Source organism: Leucoraja erinacea, chromosome 8, assembly GCF_028641065.1.
Source record: "Leucoraja erinacea ecotype New England chromosome 8, Leri_hhj_1, whole genome shotgun sequence".
NCBI lineage: Eukaryota > Metazoa > Chordata > Chondrichthyes > Rajiformes > Rajidae > Leucoraja > Leucoraja erinaceus.
The window spans coordinates 49,081,140-49,105,481 of record NC_073384.1 but is presented as its reverse complement, the minus strand read 5'-3'; the positions used below and the strand labels follow the sequence as shown (position 1 = coordinate 49,105,481).

The window sequence follows — 24,342 nt, the reverse complement described above, 5'->3', positions numbered from 1 at the left end:
AGGTACATTGCAGGGACCTTCGGAGTGTTTAGGAAGGAACTGCAGATCACTCTATGACTCTATGACTCTATGAGATGCTGGATGCTCGACCCGAAACGGAGTCTAAAGAAGAGTCTCGACCCGAAACGTCACCCATTCTTTCTCTCCAGAGATGCTCCCTGTCCCACTGAGTTACTCCAGCATTTTGTGTCTTCCTTAGGAATGTTGATGTAGATGGACCTTAAGTTGAAAGTCCATAGCTGCCTGAAAGTGATGATATAGGTAGATAGGGGAGTGAAACGGCATTTGGTGAGCTACACTTGATTGGCAGAGACATCAAGTTTAAAGGTTGTGCTGTCACGAAACAGCTGTTCCAAAGATTGAATGGACTGTACTTGCAGTTGTGTACAGTCCTGATTACAACACTACAGGAAAAATCTAGCAGCAAAAGTACAGAAGAGATTGACCGGGATGTTGCCAGAAACAGTGGGCTGCAATTATAAAGAGAGATATCGTAGAAAGGGTTTATTCTCTGTGGAATGGTGAATGTTTGAACGGATACAGTCAGACCATGTTTTGCTAAGGCAGACAAATCTACAACTTGATTTTAGATGGGAGAAATTTACAAGAGCTCCAGTGGCGCAATCGGTTAGCGCACGGTACTTATACAGCAGTACACAGTGAGCAATGCCGAGGTTGTGAGTTCGAGCCTCACCTGGAGCACATGTTTTAGGGCAGATTGTGGTGCAGCTGCTAGAGCTGCTGCTCTGATAGTGCCAGAGACCCAGGTCTGATGCTGACTATGGGTGCTGTCTGTACAGAGTTTGCACATTCTCCCTGTGACCGAGTTTTTTCCAGATGTGCCGGTTTCCTCCCAACCTCCTTTCCTTCCAAAGTTGTGGAGGTTTGTAGGTTTATTGGCATCTGTTCATTTCCCTTAGTGTGTAGGATAGAATTCCCCTTAGTGTGTAGGATAGAATTAGCGTATGGGTTATCGTTGGTTGGTGTGGACTCGGTGGGCCGAAGGGCCTCTTTCCACGCTGTATCTCTAAACTAAAACTAAAATATCTTAAGGTACGTGTTTCACACAGGCTGGTGTAGGAATGAGCTGCTAAAGAAGTGATGGAGGCTGATATAATTATATCTTTTAAATGGCATTTTGACTGGTACTGGATAGGAATGGAGTAAAGAGATGTTGTAGGTATGTTACAAAACTTACCTTCAGCGGCGCTTCAGATCTGTCACTGCCCGTGTGCACGACTTTGAAGCCTTTGAGAGGGGGGCGGGTTTAAAATGCCTTGTTTCTCCAGCCTGATCAAATCGATTTCTGTCAGGCTGTTTAGCTGCTAAAGAATAATCGCTTCAACTGCCGTTTTAATAAGTTTCTTTTAAACTGCACTGAATATTTTACTAACAGGAGTAAATTAAAAATAATCTTCTAAAGCCCTCAACGCCGACAACGGGGACAGGTTTCATGTACGGGACAGGTAAAGGAAAGCCGTTTATTTTATATATAAACCTGTTTCTAAGGATGCCTTTAATCAAAATTTCACGTTGCGAAAATGTCATTATGTAAATATATGAACCTGCAGTATTTTTCCTGCCGATATGAGGTTTAAATTCACCACAAATGCAACGTTCCAAACCAGCGCGTTCCACAAAAACCCACTCGCAAGATGATTAAAATGTCCATAAATTTACGGGAATTAAACACTAAATTCCTTCCATTTGGCCTATAAATTCATGACCATGAGATTTTAAAATCATGTTATATTGTGTATTATTGTGTGAATGTTATTTGAACACTTAAGCTATTTAAAAATGTTAACTTTTTCTTAAGAAATGGATAGATGTTTAGATCTAATTTTGTAATTAGCTACAAGTGGGTAACTAACTAATTATATGCTTAAATTTCAGGTCATCCAAGTAAGATTGTTCCATATTTGTTTCAGAATGCTTCAATCTATAATAACTGAAAATTTCATTCAGTTCTCTTATTTTTTAAGAAAGTTATGGGCTTTTGACTGTCCTTGATCACAGCTTTTGAGTTACGTCAATGGAAAAGCAATAGGGAACAAGATGCTAATTTCAGTATGAAAATGGCCATAACCTTTTTAATACTGAAGATATGAAAGTGAATTAGGTGTCAAATTAAACTTATTTTTATGCTTTATCTGATGGAATAAATTGCAGACTTGATTTTCAAAATCTCAAAATGTTGTAACATTGCTAGATGTTGGTTTTTAGCAGACAAATAGATTTAGCATAGTTTGGCATTATGGCCTGCAAGGATGTGATGGTCCAAAAATACCTGTTTCTGTGCTGTACATTGCTAACATTGATGATTCTTTCTTTCCCTCTGACTAACCTACTGACGCAAATCTCCATTACTATCTTGGCTAATATTTAGGTCAATTTAAATCAAGCAATGAGAATTTTCTATATAAACAACACCCCACAAGGCCTATATTTCCTGCCCCTGACAATTGGAGGAACACCAGGAGACCCACAGTAGAGTACTCCAGAACTGGCCTGGTGATCTGAGCCTTGATCTCAATCCTTTCATTCAGTTCAAGACAAAATCCAGCATTAAAAAATCCTTAGATAGACACAAAATGCCGGAGTAACTCGGTGGGTCAGGCAGCATCCCTAGAGAATAGAATAGTTGACATTTTGAGTTGGAATCTTTCTTTAGACTTCCTGGAAACCAAGAACAGGCAACATTTTGGGTTGGAACCCTCTTTTACATTTAATAAGGGTTCCGACAACCATCACCTAGCCATGTTCTCCAGGGATGCTGCCTGACCCGTTGAGTTACTCCAGCATTTTTTGTGTCTATCTTTGGTATGGACCAGCATCTGCTTTCCTTGTTATTGCATTCAAAATTCCTTTCTGCATTTAAACATTTGAACACTTGCTTTCATTATTTGTGGATCAATTTACAAAGTTAAGGTAAGCTGCTGCCTGGTCCTTTTTTATTGAAATAGTTTAAAATCATTTTCTGCTGTGAGAATTTGGAAGTGCGGTAAAGTGGAGAAGAATGTGAGCCTCTCAGCCTCTGAGCAATTAGTGAGTGAGTTTAAAGTCAGGGCTCTCTCTGTTATAATTTGTATTGCTCCAAGACTCAAGAGGTCATTCCTTGGTAGTAACCTCTTGGGAACAGAGGCAAGCTCAATCTTGTCTACACTGTATCTCAACCAGCAAGAACATTTAAGTTTCAGGAATGTCTCACCACATTTTGATAAGTCTGCCTTAATGCACTTTGATGCATAATATGGGAAGCACATTGTATTACAAAGTATTGGGCTTGCTATTCGCATTACTGCCCAGAAATCAGGCACTCAGTATCAATAGAAATCTTAATTCCTGTGGCCATAACTTTATGTTCAAAGTAAACTTTCAACAGAATAATTGGTTGCTAATTGGGGGAATTTTTTCTTCTGGTCACCATGTGATATCCTAAAAGCAGCAGGCAATTTCCTATGTTCTACTAAGATGTTGTTCTTTTTGAAAGTACTTGTAATTCTCTCTTGGAATATGAAGCCAAAACACTATTAAAAGAGCAAATGAGAACAGCAGCTGAGTGAATTGTTGGTAAAGCTTCTATAGTTCTTCCAGTTGTACCCACTCTGTGGTCATCATGAAAAAGACTGGTCTGCCCCAACAGCTGCTGACAACGTTCTACCGCTGCACCACAGAGAGCATATTAACGTATGGCATCTCTGTGTGATATCTCAGCTGCACGGAGGCGGAGAGGAGAGGTCTTCAGCGCGTCGTCCACAGAGCGCAGAAGATTATTGGGACACAGCTACCAGCCTTGGAGGGCATCTACTACACACGGTGCCTCAGGAAGGCCGTCAGCATCCATAAAGACCCCGCACACCCTTGTAATGGACTGTTCGAACTCCTACCTTCCGGCAGACGTTACAAGGCCTTTTACGCCCGCACCTCCAGACTCTGGAACAGCTTCATCCCCAGAGCTATAGCTGCTCTGAACCGGCCCTGCTGAGTGCCCCCCACACCCATGAACTGTCTCCCTCGGATGGTCACGTTGCACAGACACATTTGCACTTTAGACTGTTTTACTGTTTTACTGTTCTTTTTATAAACCATGTTCTCAGGGTATCTAAATCTAAATTGTATTAGTTATTTAAGTTATGACATCGGATGGAAGCTGCATACCAAATCTTGTTGCACATATGTGCAATGACAATAACATATATTATTATTATTATTATTATTATTATTATTATTATTATTATTATTATTATTATTGTCCCATATAAAGTCTGAAAAAGGGTCCTGATATGAAAAGTCCCTTGTACGTTGTTTCCACATATGCTGCCTGGTCCACTGAATTTTTCCAGCAATGTGTGTTTTGCTCAGGATTCAGCATTTGCAGTTCCTTGCATCACGATTTAAAGTCATGTACAAATTCGACCACTTATCTTCTTATTCACTACAATTAACAGGGCTGGAGCATGAACAAGGTGGCTGTCTAATCACAATGTCACTAGTTAACAAACCTCACTATCTGACTATATGTTTCTCTGGCTTGGACCTGCGATGTGACATTTTCTACCAGTACGGCCGTTTAGAGCGGCACAGTTACAGCACCAGAGATCTGTGTTCGATCCTGACAGCAAATGCTGTCTGTATGGAGTTTGTACATTCTCAGCGTGGATTTTCTCAGGGTTTTCCACTTTCCACACACATTGCAAAGACATCCAGGTTTGTATGTCAATTGGCCTCTGTAAATTACCCCTAATGTGTAGGGATTGGATGAGAATGTGGGATAACATAGAATTAGTATGTATAAGTGTGTGTAACATAGAAGTTGTGTGTGGGTTAATTGGCCTCTGAAAATTGTCCCGTGAGTAGGATAGAACTAGTGCATGCGTGATTGCTGGTTGGCATGGTCTTTGTGGGCCAAAGGGCCTGTTTCCATGCTGTATCTCTAAACTAAACTAACCTAAACTAAACTAAGGTTATTCACAGATGGCTTCTAGCATCAGAACTGCACTGAGCGCCTTTCTCAAAAACTGTGAAATGACTGTAATTGAGGGGATAGTTTTTTTTTTAAAGCTCAAGTGTATGTCCTGGGGTGTTTCACTTGGATGGCTACTTGAAGTTTTTATAAAGCTGCAATCTAGAAAGGCGCAGATGAAAGACATCCCCAAGGCCGCAACTGAAATCTTGCATTGTACCCTCGATACCTCAGCCACTGACAGATCCCAAGGACATTGCGTCAATCTAAATTCATTTGTGATTGCAAGGCAAAGCACCTAACTGCAGCAAGTCTGGCAAGCACAGTAACTCAACTCTCCACCTCCTCTGGCATCATTGTGATGCATTGCGCTATTTATATTATTCCAGGGTCAGGGGTTCCTCCCATCAATCTGCCCACCCCTCGGCTGAAACTCTTCTGACAGTTTGACAAAAGTCTTCCATCAATTGTATCAGGAATAGCAAGCAGGTGAAATGTCCCTAATCTTGCTGAGAGAGATAATAGATCCCTTGGCATCTGAACTTCTCCCATCAACAACTTGCAGCCTGATGGAACACAAGGCAATTGCTGTTCCCAGACTTCATTTAAAGGAGGCATGAGCCCTATTGTGCTGCACCCGAGCTACATCCAGACATTCAACATCCTCCCATCTATCACATGTCTATCAGTTTCCCCTTCGAAAAGTAAATCTTGGGACCCTGACCCTAGCCGATGACTAATAGGGAATTTTGTGTGCCGTACAATTAACATCATTTTTAGCAAGGAAATCTTTTAAGGGAAGTTCATAAGTTCATAGTTCCTAAGTTCATAAGTAATAGGAGTAGAATTAAGGGCCTGTCCCACTTGGGCGTCATTTGCGCGTAATTTACGCAACATCACTTACCTGTCATGACGCGCACGCGATGTGCGCATAGTGGGCATTACACGTGCATGGTGACGTAGGCAGTGACGCGCGGTTGTACATGGCGCCCCAGGATTTTGGGATGTTCAAAATCTTTGCGCGCCATCTGCGTGACGCGTAAATGACGCCCAAGTGGAACAGGCCCTTTAGGTCGTGCGGCCCATGAATTCTAATTTGCCATTCAATCATGGCTGATCTATCTTTCCCTTTCAACCCCATTCTCCTGCCTTCTCCCCACAACCCTTACTAATCAAGAATCTTTCAATCTCCACCTTACAAAATATCCCTTGACTCCACAGCCTTCTGTGGCAATGAACTCCACAGATTCACCACCCCCTGACTAAATAAATTCCTCTTCACTCCTTTCTAAAGTAACATTCTTTTATTCTGAGGTTATGGTTTCTAGTCATAGGAAGCATCAAGAGTTCAATAGCTTCTGATGTTTACAATATGGAGTCCGGGACTTACTTTGGGCAAAGTTTTTCAATGTCACGAAGGAATGCAACAAACAAAACGTGCCTAATCAATGTTCAAGCTTTTGAGCCCAATCCTGTTTGCTATTCATAGTACTCAAGGACTAAAAGTAAACAAACTGACTTGATCTGACATTATTGGGTTGGCCACACCTGTTGTTATGTGGGTGCACATAATGCCATCGGAATTGTGGACTTTGTCCCATAAGAGAAAAAAGTTTCATACAAGTTTCCTTGTCCCATGTTTTTGATTAATCCCCATCACTTAAAGAAAACAGACTGGGGCATTGATTGCTACTGGTCTCACTGACCAGTCAACTTAGATCATGATCTGAGGGGCAACGTTGTCATTCATGAAATGGTGGGCATATGTAACGAGCTGCCGGAAGAGATTGTTGAGGTAGGTACTAAAACAGCATTTAAAATGCACTTGGACAGGCACTTCGATAGGAAAGTTTGGAGGGTTATGTTTCCACTAGTGGGGGAGTCGAGGACCCAAGAGCACAGCCTCAGAATAAAAGGGCATACCTTAAGAATGGAGATGAGGAGCAATTTCCTTCACCAGAGTAGTGCATCTGTGATTTTCATTGCCACAGATGGTGGTAGAGGTCAACCCTTAACAAGGGTGTCAATGGTTATGGGGAGAAAACAGGAGATTGAGGTTGAGAAGGAAAAATATATCAGCCACAATTGAATGGTGGAGCAGATACAATGGGTTGAATGGCCTTATTCTGCTCCTATGTCTTCTGGTCTTATGGTCTTATAGGCCAAACACAGGCAAATGTGATTACGTTAGATGGGGCTGCTTGGCCACATTGATTTGTTGGACCGAAGGGCCTGTTTTCATGCTGTAATGCTCTATGACACTGCTTGGTTGAAGGTATGTTTGCAGTCTGATAACATCTTCTTTAAAATGAGTTTGTATATGGAAATTGTGAAGCAGTCCTCCAACAGTTAATCTTCATTGGAAACTTGCTCTAAAATGCTATATTATTTTTAAAAAATATGAAGGTGCCCAACAGTCTGAGAAATGTATAACAATGTTAGGATCCCTAGTCTATAAGTATATTCAGTCCAGATGGTTCATAAAATCTGCTTGAAGGGGAATTATTTCTGGTTTGGATAACTTACAATGTCATATACAGACTTTAAACTACAGACTGTGATTTCCCTTTTTGTAGCATATCTGACATCAACCTTTGCCCTGATGTCTCATTCTTCATCCAAAAAAAATGTTATTTCCTGTTTAAAGATATACAGCTCACTTTGGTTCTGTCATGAACATCTTAACCATACTCAAAAGAAGCAGAAATGGCTTTCTGACTGACTGGAGTTCACCAGATTCAGAATGTTTATCCTGCTCCCTTCAACCTTTGCTATCCCGTTGTTTACATTAAAGGCTTTTCATGAAATTTGTAGGATCCCATTGTTGTTTAAAGATAAATTGATTGGGTGCCAGGATACTGTCAAGTTGCATCATAGCTTGGTTAGGGAACAGCTCTGACTAAGAGCGCAATAAATTGCAGAGTTGTAGATGCAGCCCAAACCGTCACACAGACCAAACGTCCCACCCTTGACTCTATCAATACTTCAAGCTGCCTCGGAAAAGCAACCTCGGAATAATCAAACATTTGTCACACCGTGGTGATTCCTTCTTTTACCTGCTCCCATCTGGCACAAGATACAGAAGCTTGCAAGCACGCACCACCAGACTTAGGAACAGTTTCTTCCCCTCTGTTATCGGGCTTCTGAACAGTCCCTCCATAAGTTAGAGTATTGTCCGATGCCCCTCGACCCCAATGCAGGCATTGGACTTTGTCTATGGAATTGATGTGCTACAAAGCTGAGAATTATATTCTGCACGATATCTTCCCCCCTTGCTCTGCCATTTGCACTTGAGTTTGACGATTGGATTTATGTTTGGCATATCTCATCTGTTTGGTTAGCATGCAAAACAAAGCTTTCACTGTACTTTGATACATGTGACAATAATAATCTAGACAACCTAAAACCAAGGATGGTTCCAAGTTTTCCTTCACCTCTGTGCCATTTGTCAATTTTACTTCAAATGACGAGACAAGTGTGAAAGCTCATGGTGTGGGACACCCCCCCCCCCCCCCCAAGGAGAATAAGAGTACACACAATTTAGAATAAAATACACTAAACCTGAGCTTAACACCAGGTAGGTTGCAGTAAGGGAGAAAGGCTATATATGTAGGAAGGAACTGCAGATGCTGGTTTATACTGAAGATAGATACAACTTGCTGGAGTCAGGCAGCATCTCTGGAGAAAAGGAATAGGTCATTTTTTTACGTCGAGATGCTTCTTCAGACTATGCGTGATAGATTTTCAGCATTTGGGGTTTGGAAATGGTTATGTGTAAATCTACATGTTCAGTTGCCACTTCTAACGTGTAAAGTCGACATCTTATGGGTTTACGAGTACACTTATGGGTTCCACTCCAGAAATAAAACAAAACAACTTGCCATTTCAGTTCCATATTGTGGGAATGACACGTTTGAATATATTGCCCCTCAGCTGAAAATGGAACTGTGATTCCATCTGCTCTATCCTTTAAGGAATCCTGTTTAAGAAGGTTTGAGGTTGGCTCATGGAGATGCACGGAATGGAAGGACATGGATCATGTTCAGGCAGAGGAGATTAGTTTATCATGGTATTATGTTCAGACGCGTGGACCAAAGGGCCTCTTTCCTTGCTGAATTTTCTGTGACCTATCTTCTATCCCATGGCACCATTCTAGGAAGGGAATACTATCAGCTTACATTTATTGCAAAGTTTAAGAAACATTTAAACAGGTAAATGGATAGGATAGGTTTAGATGGATATGGGTCAAAAGTAGACGGGTGGGACTAGTGTAGATGGGGCATGTTGGTTGGTGTGGGCAAGTTGGGCGAAGGGCCTGTTTACACACTGTTTGACTATGACTATGAAAAGATTAATTTTCTAATTAATACTCTAATTTATACATACACCTTGGCTACCATCACTAAAATATGTATTATTGATCACCATTTTGCTATGTGCTTGATTTTGGTGCACCAAATTCATTTGCTAGTATTTTATATTACAAAAGTGACTGGCTTTCCAAAATATATTATTGGCTGTAAATCCCTTGGTGCCATCATAATGTTTTCATAGGCACAATATTGCTACTACATTGCTGCCACAACCCCATTATCATTGCCACCACTGATCTCTGTAACAAAACCAAAAACAGAAAATGTTGAAATCACAGGCAGCATATGTGGAACGAAAAACAGAGTTAATGTTTCAATGTTAAACACCTACTCCAACCGAGGTGTCATGATCCCTTTATTCTTTTTCCACTGATGCTATCTGATCTGCTGAGTGCTTCCAGCATTTTCTATTTTCACTTCAGACTGCCAGCTTTCACAGATTATTTTTATTTTCATTTCTGCAATGTAATTTTCCTGTAGTGGGGCTAACATTCGTCAAAACACTCCCCCAGATAACCAATGCTGGAGATAATATTCCACCCTCCTGTATCAGTGACTTTTTAATATCTACAGGTCTGATATTGGTGAATATCCCACTAGAGCTTGAGGAAGCTCTGTCTATGAGTTGCAAATTAATTGTGTTTTTTCTCCCTGAGCCTCATTTTGCAAAAGAGAAAAAAAATGTTTACTTAACTGTGCACTGAAATTAATGATAACTCGATCTAGAGATACTTCCCATGAATAAGACTTGGTTTTTCTGATTTACTCTATTCCTCAGAAACACTGATACTTATTGAGTCTTTCATTAGCACTTAGTCAAATCTCAGACTAGAATAAATTTCACAAGTCATTTGAAATGAAGTCATGAACACATTTTATCACTTATTAGTTAAATATTCAATTTGACCTATGGGATATGGTTACAGCATTACAGCTGAGGCTTTCTCTCAACACTGTCAATTAGCAGTCACAGCAACAATTGTCAGATGTCTCTGTCAGAGCTCAGCCTCAAATGTGCATGACTGGATTAAAATGCGATAGATTAACATTAAAAGTGTGCGGCACGGTGGCGCTGCGGTAGAGTTGCTGCCCTACAGCACCGGAGACTCGGGTTCAATCCTGACTACGGGTGCTGTCTGTATGGACTTTGTATGTTCTCCCCGTGATCTCCCGGTTTCTTCCCATACTCCAAAGACGGACAGGGTTTGTAGGCTCATTGACGGTATAATTGCACAAGTGTGTGTAGGATAGCGATAGTGTGCGGGGATCGCTGGTCGGCGTGCTCGCGGTGAGCTGAAGGGCCTGTTTCCACGCTGCATCTCTAAACTAAACTAAACTAGTCTATTGATGATTGTTACAGTAGTTTTTGAGGCAACCTTTTTGATAATCTTTTTTCAGCTTCAGGAGAGAATGGAAAAATTAAGGGGTTAGAAATTCACTGTTTTTGCTTTTAATCCATCAAGCACATACTTAAAAATGATTAGTAAATGATTCAGATAAATTTTGTTGGACCAACTAGGGCATCATATAATAGGGTACCTGTACCTCATTCAAGCAGTCATTCTTCATACTGCACACAGAAAAGCATTACAGGTCATGAGCTGCCTCACAGCTCCAGTGGCCTGGGTTTGATCCTGACCTCCGGTGCTATCAGTGTGGAGTTGGCACATTTGCCCTGTGACCACATTAGCTTGCCCTGGGTACTCTGGTTTCCTCCCACATCACAGACATGTACAGGCTGTTCAATTGATAGGTTACTGTGTAGGTACTGGTCGGAGAATAGGACGGTGGGAGATTGGGATGGTGAGAAATTGGGATAGTGGGACATTAGACTTTAGACTTTATAGATACAATGCGGAAACAAGCCCTTCGGTCCACCGAGTCTGTGCTGACCAGCGATCACTCCATACACTAACATACTAGGGACAATTTAGAATTTTACCAAAGCCATTTACCTACAAACATGCACATCTTGGAATGTGGGAGGAAACTGGACACCAGAAGGAAACCCATGTAGTCACGGGGAGAATGTATAAACTCCGCACAGCCAGCACCCATAGTCAGGATCGAACCTGGAATTAGGATGGTTAGAGATTGGGATGGTTACAGAATGGGATATATAGAGAATGGGATGGTGGGAGATACAGTAGAGATGGTGGGGCGAGGATAATAAAAGCTCGTGAGAGAGGAAAGAATGCCTGAAAAAATAATGGGGAGATGGGATTGCCAGTGTAAACTTGATGGTCTAAATGTAGGGTTCATTGCCAGTAAAGTAAATAGACTTGATGGTCTGAATGTAGGGACTGATGAGTTCCAAAAGGTTCATAAAATATAGAAACATGAAATAGACTAGGCCACCAGGGTGCACCGCATTTGGTCATGGCTGAGCGCCTGCCTTCTCTCCAACCCTCTGATCCCCTTGGCCAGGGCCACATCTAACTCCCTCTTAAATATAGCCAATGAGACTGATGGAAGAGATTCAACACTCTCTGATTGAAAAAGCCCTCATCTCGGTTTTAAAGGTCTCCCCCTTCCTAAGCTGTCACTAACATCGGAAATGTTCCTGCATCTAGCCTGTCCAACCCCTTGAGAATTTTGTAAGTTTCTATAAGATCCCCTCTCGATCTCCTAAATTCTAGAGAGTATAAACCAAGTCTATCCAGTCTTTCTTCATAAGACAGTCCTGACATCCCAGGAATCAGTCTGGTGAACCTTCTCTGCACTCCCTCTATGGCAATAATGTCCTTCCTCTGATTTGGAGACCAAAACTGCACGCAATACTCCAGGTGTGGTCTCACCAAGACCCTGTACAACTGCAGTAGAACCTCCCTGCTCCTATACTCAAATCCTCTTGCTATGAAAGCCAACATACCATTCACTTTCTTCACTGCTTTCTTTACCTGCATGCCTACTTTCAATGACTGGTGTACCATGACCCCAGGTCAAATCTCCCCCCTTTCCCAATCGAGTTAGTAATAGCCAATTTCCCCGTTTTTGCCACCAAAATGATAACCTAACACTTATCCGCATTATACTGCATCTGCCAACATTTGCCCACTCACCCAGCCTATCCAAGTAGCAGTCTCCTACAGCCTCCTCACAAACACTGGAATCTCTTGTGAATTAGATCAATCTTGGGATTAGGAGGAATGAAGATTGAGGATTGAAATGCAAGCTTAAGCCAATTGGTAGAATGCAAGTTATTTCCCCAACCTAGTTACAGTGTAAACTTACAAGTTGAAATGCAAGCTTATTTTTTATTACTTCTTTTTTTACTTACCTTAGTGACACTTTATTGACCAGTCTTGTTTTTTAACTTCAAATATCTCAATCACTGGTGACCCAGCCAGAAATATTTCATGGTGATGGAACAATTTGTCCCATTTATTGAGTAAATGGAGGCTGTGTTTTTTTAAATGGAGAACTATTGATGAACTATTTATTGTGCCTGACCTTGCATTGTGACAAGAGAAACATATATAGGCAGTGATGATGCAACAAATGGCCAGACTGCTTGACATAGCATTGAAACAAGGTAATTTATCAGTTACCCTTGACATTGAAAGAAATGTGCTGTTAATATATCTTAGGATTTGGAATACCGCTAGCTGGAGAAATTACTTACAAATAGCTAACACTCATTAATCTCACTAGATAGAAACACAGAGTCATAGTCACAGAGCCACGAAACAGGCCCTTCAGCCTGACTTGTCCAAACCAACCAACATACCCCAACTACACTAGTTTCATCTGTTACATTGGCCCATATCCCTCTAAACACATCCTATCCATGTAAGCTCATAGTTCATAAATACATAAGAGGAAAAGATCAGGTGGATGCACAGTCTCTTGCCCAGAGTGGGGGAATCAAGAATCAGAGGGCATAGGTTAAAGGTGAAAGGGGAAAGATTTTATAGGAATCTGAAGGGTAACTTTTTCTGCAAAGGGTGGTGGGTGTATGGAACAAGTTGAGGTAGTTGAGGTAGTTTAGTTGAGGTAGTTGAGGCAGGAACTATCGCAATGTTTAAGAAGAAATTAGACAGGTACATGGATAGGACAGGTTGAGAGGAATATGGGCCAAATGCAGGCAAGTGGGACTAGTGTTGATGGGACATGTTGATAAGTGTGGGCAAGTTGGGCTGAAGGGCCTGTTTCCACAGTGTATGACTATGACTATGACTTTGGCTATTTGGCCTATCAAGTCTACTCCACCATTCTATCATGGCTGATTTATCTTTCCCTCTCAACCCCATTCTCCTGCCTTCTCCCCATAACCTCTGTCACCAGGTACCTTTCCAAATGTTTCTTAAACGAGATGCCTCAATCTAAAGCCATAACTAAAAAATAAAAATGTTGCAGGTTTTCTTCTTCAAATGCTTCTCTTTTAAATTTATTCCCAAAACATATTTCTCGGCAGTCTGAAAGCCCGACTGTCTCCACAAGTTTGGACAAGCGCTTGCACTTTGCAGTGAGCCTTTCATTCTGCACAAATTCTTGCAAGTCCCTCCTCACTTTAGCAAACCAGCACCAACTCTTCACAGGAACACAGGACCAGTGTGGGAGAAAGGGAGCTACTGTCAAGCAATGAGACCTGACACTAAGCTAAGCAAACACACAGGGAGTGGGTCTGCCAAGTCAGCTCAGTTCCCAATGCTGCCACATATCACATACCAGTGATGCCGATGCTGGCTCTATGGATGTTCTCTTGCCGAACGTACTTAGCGTATCCATTTCAGGTTATGGAATCGCTATTTTTCAGATGTGGGAGCCCGAGGAACCCATTCCATTGAATGATGGTTTTTTGCTTGTAGTCCCTAATCTGTCAATTCTATCTTCCATTGATCAGCGGTCTTGACCAGATTAAATTTTCCCAATCAGCAAAAATTAATATGTTGACTTTTATTAATACCTAGTTGCTGTGGTCTGAATAACTCATTTGCATTTAGAGTTTAGATATTAGACTTTGGAGATACAGATTATCTCAACCCGAAACGTCACCCATTCCTTCTCTCCAGAAATGCTGCCTGTTCCGCTGAGTTACTCCACCTTTTTGTGTCTATCTACAGGTTGGAAACAGACCATTTGGCCCACCTAGTCCACCCCGACCAGCATTCACCCTGTACACTAGCACTATCCTACACTCCTGGGACAATTTACAATTTTACCAAAACCTTTGGAGTGTGGAAGGAAACCGGAGCACCTGGAGAAAACACACCCAGTCGCAGGGAAAACGTGCAAACTCCCTACAGACAGAGAGAGGTTCCATATACCCTACAACTTGCCCCGCACATCTCCTTTAAACTTTTCCTCTCTCACCTTAAAGCCATGTTAGAAGTCAAAATTGCTGTAAGTCATTGACCTAAAACACAAGCCATGTGTCTTGCTCCATAAAATGTCATTTGAACCACTATTTCCATCATTTTCTACTGCAATGTTAGTGCATACATTCAAAGGCCTTAAAATTGAAACTCCCTCTCAGAACAAATTCCATTTCAAACATACTTCACAAAGTTATTCTTGAATACTTGTATGAGTGATAGTTTTAGACCGAGTAAGGAATTGATATTCATTGAAACCCGGAAAGAAACAAGCCGAGAAAGGTCTTATCAGTAACATTAATAGATTCCATCCTCACCATTGTCAAGAAGTTGTAATTCATCTTATTTTTGGCACTTAAATCTGCACTTGATCTTCCCCCCCAAAAAACATGAAGTTGGCCAAAGAGTTATTTAAAACATCATTTCGTCCAGAAACATGAATTGAAATAATGCCTGTATTATTCCTGACTGGATGAGGCTTAATTGAAAGCAGCTTCCAATACTTTACCATGCAGGATTCCGGTATAAGCCATTAGTCTTGAAAGGCACATTCTCCATCAGCGGAACAAATTACGCTTGGTATCACCAGCCTTAGGAGGTAGCTCACCACTCAAGTATCTTCACTTACATCAGCTCTAACCTTTTAGAATGGTGGGGCATTGTTATACAAACATTTTCGTGAACAGGCTGTGACCCACAGCGCTGTGGCCATAGTGCTATGTTTAAAGCCCAGAGCGCTGTGGCCAGTAGCACTATATTCAAAAACCATAGTGCTGCAGCCAACAGCTCTTTATTTAAATTCCCACGCATTAAGCCGACAGCTCTTTTGTTTAAACCTTTGCGTGCCAAACCAGCAGCGCTGTGTGTATTATCTTTACACGCCAAGTCTGTAACGCCGTGTGTATTGCTTTACGCGCCAGTCTGCGGCAGATAGCACTTTGTTCACAAAGGGGGGGGGGGGCTGGTTGGCATGATGTGCCCCTGGATATGCCATGATGGTTCCGTAATCGTCACAGATACTATTCAAACACTGCAGTTTTTGTCAGTTAGTGTGCAGATGGGCAATATACATACAGGCGTGTCACGCCATGCACATCAGGTACACTTATCTGAACAATGTCAATTTCCTGAAGATTTTATTTTACACAGAAAGTATTGCCACAATAATATAAACCAGGTTAAAGCTCTTTGATTGAAAGCATGGAAACAGGCGTTTTGGCCCACCGAGGCCATCGATCACCCGTTCACCCTTGTTATAGATGAGCCAAGGTGGCGCTCCAGCCAGGCGACTCTTTGTGTGTTTGTCACAAAGTGAATCTACAATCACACATTACAATCACTCCACGATTTTAAATATCTACTCCAACAGATGTGAACATTGTGGATGACTTGATTGTAATCATGAATTGTCTTTCTACTGACTGGTTAACACACAGCTAAAGCTTTTCATTGTACCTTGGTACACGTGACAATAAACCAAATTAAATTAAACTAAATACTAATTCTATGTCATCCCATTTTTGCATCCACTCCCTCTACACATTAGGGGCAGTTTATGGAGGCCAATTAACCTACAAATCAGCACATCTTTGGAATGTGGAAGGAAACCAGAGCAACCAAAAGAAACCCATGCGGTCACAGGAAGAAGGTGCAAACTCCACACAGACAGCACCTGAGGTCGGGATCAAAGCCAGCTCTCCAGCGTGGTGAGGCAGCAGCTCTACCAGCTGTGTCACTATGGCATGCACTTCTCGCACTTCAAAAAAAATGCTGCCAACAAATTTAATATGTAGATATATTTTTCTCGTGGTGCATTTTCTTCTTCTTTACTTGCTAATTTTACTTCGGAGTCACGTGAGTGACGACGTGAAGAGCCCGCTCAGCACGCATGCGCGGCATTGTGTTCAGCAGTGCAACAGCGGCCGCATCGGGAGTCAGGCGCTCCCGCTACAGGGTGAAAGAACGGACCGTCAGGTAAGCTCTGAGGTCGGGTTTTCTTTCACAGGGAGCCTTCTGCTTTATTTCAGGCAGAGAAGAAAGGCTCTTGGACAAACCTGTCCCCCGCTCGACTCCAACGGAGGGGCGTTCCATCTGGTGGAGGGCAGCAACAAGGTGGTAGGACCGCTTACCGGGCGCTCCGCCATCCCCGACACCGTGCCGAGCCCAGCCCGCTAGCGCCTGAGCAGCGGACTGGAAGTAAAGCTACCGAAGAAGCGTCCGGCCGGTGGCTTCTGACTTGTCGGACAGGGACATCTCTCCACCCGCACGGGGAGGGAGAGACAGCCGCCTGAGCCGCATGGAGCAGCTCCTGGAGCAGGAGCTCCAGCGAGACGCGCTTCATGAGGGGCGCTCTCGTAGAGGGAGTTCAGGCACTCCCTCCACAGTGTATTGTGCACTGTCCATTGCTTCCTCCTTACCCGAGGGTAGCTTTGGTGACCAGGACTGGGCTGGTCAAGAAGAGGGGACGATGGCTGAAGATGTCGGGAGTATGCAAGGGGTGCAGGAACAGGAAGACCTGCTGGGTGTGGTGGACCGCTACGTGGCAGCCCCACGTGCAGGAAGGCTGTTAGAGGCCAAACCAGCGGCCAGCATTAACCACCTCTCCAACAGGCCCCTACAGGAGAGGTGGTCAATAAGGCCTTAGAAACATATACAGCTCCAGATATCTGTGAGTCCCTTAAAGTGCCGGCTGGAAACAGCCAAAATGGGGTCACGTTTGGGGCAAATATTCGGAACCAGGAGCTAAAACTGCAGCGGATCCTCAGGCTCCTGACGTCAGCCATCACATCGTTTGCTCGTTCCGTGGACAAATACAGAGATGACCACAACCTTCGTAAACAAATCATAAGACCTGCCATAAAATCCTAAATTTGCGGGGTTGTGCAAAACCCCAGCCACTGAGCCAGACCCACTGCTCTTTGGCAAAAACCTCACAAAGCATATGAAGGATATGGAAGAGGCCTTAAAAAACTTTCGGTCTCATGAGGGCAGGCCCCGGGACGAGCAAACCAAAAACAATAATTCCCAAGCAGCAGCACCCCATCGCGTCCATCAGTCAACGTCTACCATATGGGACTGGTGAAAGCTCGGGGTCCGCATTCTATCACCGGAAGTCTTCTTTAGACCAGGGCCCAGAGCGGACCCCATGGAAAATGCGCCACCCCCCAACGTCACCGCCACATCAGACAACGTGCAAGACTCGTTGGACTGGCAGGAACAGAAGAATACCCATAACCATGGAGGTAGGCGGGTCTGGTTCCTACCAGCGTATAGAAAATAGGGGCTTAATACTATCAGGGGGGTTTAGATTACACCTGTTTAAAGAAGCAAATACAGTTCATACTAGATGAGTTGTATCAGTATATACTCAATGACATTAGTGGATACAAAATACAATTCATACTAGAAAATTTGCCACTAGTTCAAACATTCACCCCAGAGGATGTTTACTATTTTTAAGGATCCCTCTCCTGTTAAGAAATGATAGGGACAAGCTGAAGCTACAAAAACGATGGTGGAAAGGGTATCAAACTAATTTCCAAAGGATGTTCGCATCTTCATGGCAAGTATATACATTTCAAAATGGAAACGTTTGTTACTGCAAAACAACTAATTTCCAAAGATGGCAAGCATTGATCTTAAAGATGTTTACTATTCAGGACCATTCATACTAATCAGCAAAGGGTATCATGGTCTACAACCTTGGACTACTTGGCTTCACTAACATTGCCAAGAGACAAAATAGTTGAATTGGCACAATCATGCAACAATTTAATGGTCAACAAATGACCACTAAAGTAATTGGGAAAATGGTAGCCTTTCCGACACCCTTGGCAAAGGTAATTCGTATCAAAGGTCATTATCACTAAACCCAAAAAACTACAGTGGTGGTTTGGATGTTTTCGCCCTATTATCATCATCATTGAATTAACTTCACTAAATATGTTTGTTAAGTATATACATTTCAAAATGGAAACGGTTGTTACTGCCAAACAACTCGGCAGTGAGTGAAGTAATAACTGTTACACGGTTTGAAATCACAGAGCTTTGAAGTCTTCACGTAGTCACTCACGTGACTCCGAAGTAAAATAGTAAGATTAAACGAGAACTTACCAGTTTGAAGTTTGATCTGTATTTTATGTGGAGTTACGATGAGGGATTACGTGCCCTTCGCTCCCACCCTCAATAATATGGGTCAAACTGATAACTGATGTCTCCTTTTCTTTACTATGTTTATTCCAATAACTGTGTCTATCTGTGATTCCACACCGCTGCTTTGAAGTATGCCGCGCATGCGTGCTGAGCGGGCTCTTCACATAACCCCTTATCGTAACTCCTCATAAAATACAGATCAAACTTCAAACTGGTAAGTTCTCGTTTAATCTTACTATTTCTCTTTACTCCCTGCCCATCATCCTAGTTTACTTCCTCTTCAATGTTCTCATCTTCCTGGGCTAAAACACCAGCTGGACTTTGTCCACAAATCCAAAGAGAAACTGCCACAATGTATTTGGAGATCAGAATGCATCACCACCTTTTGGTATAGAAGGGAAGACACTCATTAAATAAAACAAAGCTGAGATTTTTATTTATTTTTTTGCAACCTGTAGCATTTTTCACATCACTCACTGACTTTGGACAAAATGCTGCAAAATTTGGATTGATTTCAAGCAAAATATTTTTGGGCAGATATTCTGAGCAAATTTCTGTTCTTTTTGAATCAGTAATTTATGAGCAGAGTTGTTCACCACCAAAATGTTAGAGACTATAGGATTACAGCTGCATAAAGAAAGTCACCCAGAGAGCAAATATTTGGAGCTAGAGAAGGCTTTTTTTTGGCACGTGCTGGCATTACAGACTTGGCAAGCTTCAAGATGCAGCGTCTAGAGTAACTGCAGTGAAGGATGTAAAAGTTCAGTGAGATGTGCCTGTAAGTTTGCCTGCACCTGTGGTATTTCTCAAAGATCTGCAGCTCCATTCATCTCCTGAAAGTTCAACCACTGAACGATGGGAAAGGAAAATACTCATCTAGCAGCAATTTTTCACACTGCTGTTTGCTTTCCCCTTTTTACATCCCAGTCTTTGGAGACCTATTCTGAACTTTCACGTATGATACTCAGAACTGCTAAAATATCCAGCTATAGCACCCAGTGTGTCTTTATTTCAAACCCTCAAACATTCCATTGAAGACATTTAAGATTTTCCATATTAGTGTCTGTAACTTCAATTTTGTGTTGTGAAATTTCTCTATTGTTTTTTGAACTCGAGCACTGTTTGTGCAAGCTACAAGGGGAACAAAGGTTTTTCAGCAAACCTTCAGAAAGCACTGGAGGCTAAAAAAATACATTCAGTAAAGAACAGTCATCGCTCTTGAGCACATACAGTAACTCTAATGTCATGGAGAGGAGTCTGAAGATAGGCATCAACCCAAAACGTCACCTATCCATGTGCTCCCAAGATGCTGCCCGACCTGCTGAGTTACTCCAGCACTTTGAGTCCTTTTTTAGTAAATCAGCATCTGCAGTTCCTTGTTTCTACATCATTACTCGAATAGATTTTGAAATCAACTCAATGCTTTAAAATGTTTAAACATCTTTTCTCTAATATCATACAGTATCTGCTGTTAACTATCAAAAACCTTGAGGAGTTGTACTTGCACTACCTGGTAAATCGTCAATCCTCTGATAAACGTATTTGCATTTATTTTGTTTTCTCCAAAGTTAATTTTCGGTATGCAATTCAGTATTTTGTACACTTGTGTTTTGCTTACTAGTTGGAATTGATATTTTAATTTCTTCCTTATAAACTCTTTGTAACTTTTGGTAACTTTGTCAGCGCCAGAAACGTGGCGACTCTTTGCGTTCTGTCCAGGTGAAGTCTGCTGCATGATATTGCCGGCGTATGCAAAAACAACGAATTTCACTGTACCTCAGTACATGTAACAATAAAGTATCATTGAATCATTAAATCTTCTCCTTTGCATGTAGGATTTATCGTTGCTCATGTTGCAATGTCTTTGCAATGTAGAATACAATAGAATATCTGAGAAATAGTCAGCAGGTCAGGCAGCATCAGTGTCGAGAGAAAGAGAGAAATATTTTCATTGTGCCTCGGTGCATGTGACAATAATGAACTAAACTAAACTAAACTAAAATAAAATAAACTAATCTTTTCAGGTCAGTGCCTTTTCACCAGCACTATCAACACAGTTAGACTGCAATGTATTCTGCTCCTTCATTCTAGCTTCTTCTGCTTTGGTTACCAAACTCCAACATACTAACCAGTTTGTTCAAGCATGAAGCATCAAGTTTCTCCTGCAGCTTATTTTTCCTCAAGATTCCAGCACCAGCAGTTCTTGTGTCTCCATGCCACCATTTATGGTAAACCCCTTCTGCACCCTCTCCACATCCTCCCTGATATATGAAGAGAACTCAATGCATCATGGCTCAGATGAAAACAAATCCTCAATACCAACATAAATAAGTACACCAAAGACTTTTCCCAAGGGTGACTGATTTCCATACAATTAAAACTACAATCATTGACATCTTGAGCTAGTATTGGAGAATCAAGCACAGATTACTAACAACAAAACTGATTTGTGCTGAGACACTGCCAGAGCACATATTTTGGATTCTAATAGAGGGGTTCTGCAAGTTGCTCGAAATAAGCAAAAAATAATGCATGTGTAGGAATGAACTGCAGTTGCTGGTTTACACCGAAGATAGACGCAAAATGCTAGAGTAACTCAACGGGAAAGGCAGCATCTCTGGATAGAAGGAACGGGAGACGTTTTGGGCCAAGACCCTTCTTCAGGCTGGGAGTCAAACAAAATGCATGCTGTGTATCTCCCATTTACTATTACAGTCCAAAGAGGAACTTGTTTCCATCTTCAGCAAAACCATCAGCACACACCCTTATGTAGATTGTTGCAGGATCTTGATTAGTAAGGGTGTCAAGGGTTATAGGCAGAAGGCAAGAGAATGAGATTGAGAGGGAAAGATAGATCAGCCATGATTGAATGGCGGAGTAGAATTGATGGGCCGAATGGCCTAATTCTGCTCCTAGAACTTATAAACGTATCTTGGGATACCACTAGGGGAATCAAGAACCATAGTTTTAGAGTATGAGGGAAAAGGTTTAATTGGTACCTGAGGGGTAACACTTTCACAGAAAGGATGATGGGTATATGGAACAAGCTGCCTGAGTAGGTAGTTGAGGCAGGTGCTGTAACAACATTTAAAAGACATTCGGACTGGTACATGGATAGGAAAGGTTTAGAGGGATATGGGCTAAACAAGGGCGGGTGGGACTGGTGTAGATGGGGCATCTTGATCGGGATGGATGTTGGGTCGAAGGGCCTGTTACTATGCAGTAGGACTTTATGACTCTATAACCTGATCACCACTTGTCTCTGACAATCAACAACAGCCAGCCTGAAACAGAAGGCAACAGTGGACACCATTTCTCAGCAATAGAGACAAATTGACAGCAACAGGAACTGATCACAACTGTTTCCTTCTGATATTGTTAAAGGTGGAAACTCAAATAAGGGGATAACTATGAAGAACATAATGTGAGGTTAAGTTTTTATTTTGCCACTTGCAGCAGGATGTACTTCTCCATCATGTTTTGCTGAGATGTGCCCCTTACCATTTCCACCATCTGACGCAAATGGAAAACCTAATATTATAACTCAAATCCTTTGTTTGTATTAGGGTCACTTTCAAATTCTAAAAAACACAGCAGGGTTTCATCATCTATGAATAACTGCTCACCCTTCATTCCTTGTGTATTTTTGTTTGTGGTCCAAGGGGAAATGTGAATTTCTGCAGACGGCAGCCTGCTCTGACAGTGCATGCACCCTCTAATACATCTTTCAAATGGAGCTCGCCAAAGGCCAGTAGTGTAGAATGTTGCAGGCTCTTGGGGTAACAATAGGTTTAGTTTCAAAGATACAAAGTGACAACAGGCCCTTTGGCCCATTGAGTCCGGGCTGATCAACGATTGTTCATATCTTAGTTCTACTCTACACACGAGGGATAATTTACAGAAACCAATTAACCTACAAACCTGCATGTCGTTGCAATGCGGGAGGAAAACGGAGCACCGGGAGAAAAACCACATGGTCGCAGGGAGACCTGGGTTCAATCCTGACTACGGGTGCTGTCTGTATGGAGTTTGTGTGTTCTCCCTGTGACCATGTGAGTTTTCTTCAGGTGCTCCGATTTCCCCCCACATTCCAAAGACGTGCAGGCTTCTAGGTTAATTGACTTCGGTAAAACAATTGTAAATTGTCCCTAGTGTGTAGGATAGTGCCAGTGTACGGGGTGATCGCTGGTCAGTGAGGACTCGGTGGGCCAAAGGACCTGTTTCTGCACTGTATATCTACAGTCTAAAGTCTAAAGATGGCACCAGAAATGTGGCGACTCTTGTGTACTGCCTGAGTGTGATCTACTAATCTTACACACATGTGCATAAGTGTGATTGTGCCTATGTATCGTAAGATTTTTACTGAATTGTATGCAAGAAAGGAATTTCACATTGTTAATGAAGTCCCATTAAATGATTAGTGAGCACAGGAGGTGTGATGGCCTGTTTTGATGCAGGGTCATTCAAACAGTGGGGTATGTCTCTGGTATTTTTTCCTAAACATTATCCCTGTTGGTGTCAGAGTTTAGGAGAAGTTATTCCCCCAGGCTCCAATCACTTAAGCCACCATCATCCTACCCGGATAATCCAATGTCACTGCACCTGGAAAACATCAGTGTTATGTGAAATAACAACCCATAGAAATACCGCACATTGGACAAATAACCTAAAAATGTCCAGGACTGAAATATCTGATTATTTAAAATACCCTTTGCAGCTGTAATCCTATAGTCCATACACTTTGGTAGATTATTGTTTAGATTATAATGATGTTTTGTTTTGAAACTATAGAATTACCAATCCCATTCCTGATAGTTAATCACCTATAAGCTTTTTGCTAATGCAAATATTTGCTAATGCAAGCTAAAACGAGGACCTGGAAGCAGAAAATAAGAGGCACACAATTCCATAAGTTGAAAGAAGAAATCTGTATTTCTTAATGCAAGCTGGGAGAGAATTGTATTTGTACACTAAAACCTCCTTGACTTTGAAAAAAATCAATGACTGAGGGAACTGTTTTAAGTTACAGAGAGTTAGTCAAAAAAAATAGCAGCCAATGTGTTTCTCTGATACTGAAATGAGTTATGGGTAGAGCCAGGATTTTGCCGTGCCTTTTCATAGCTTTTTTGACGATTTCACCAAGATATTGCGTTTTTCACGATCGAGTGCCTAAATCAGCCTTTTTTTGGCCGTTTTACCCAGAGGTGACGCCGAAGTACGAGAAGCCGAAGCCAAGAAGTCGAAGCCAAGATGCCGAACGGACATCACGTCGAAAAGCCAAGAAGCCGAAACGGACATGAGGCCGAAAAGCCGAGAATCCGAACGGACTCAATGCCAAACAGACACGACGCCGAAAGGACACGAAGCCGAATGGACACGAAGCTGAATGGACACGAAGCCGAACGGACACGAAACTGAACGGACACGATGCCGAACGGACACGACGCCAATAGGACACAAAACTGAACGGACACGACGTCAATAGGACACGAAACTGAACGGACACGACGCCGAATGGACACGAAGCTGAACG

The 24,342-nt window shown here is 42.1% G+C and overlaps 1 non-coding gene across 1 annotated transcript; it reads left to right on the top strand.

The window, feature by feature from the left end:
* Positions 1 to 609: 609 nt before the first annotated feature.
* trnai-uau (transfer RNA isoleucine (anticodon UAU)) lies at positions 610 to 702 on the top strand. The gene is given in 2 exon segments: positions 610 to 647; positions 667 to 702. It is a non-coding gene; the product is annotated as a tRNA-Ile (tRNA).
* The last annotated feature ends 23,640 nt before the right edge of the window (positions 703 to 24,342 follow it).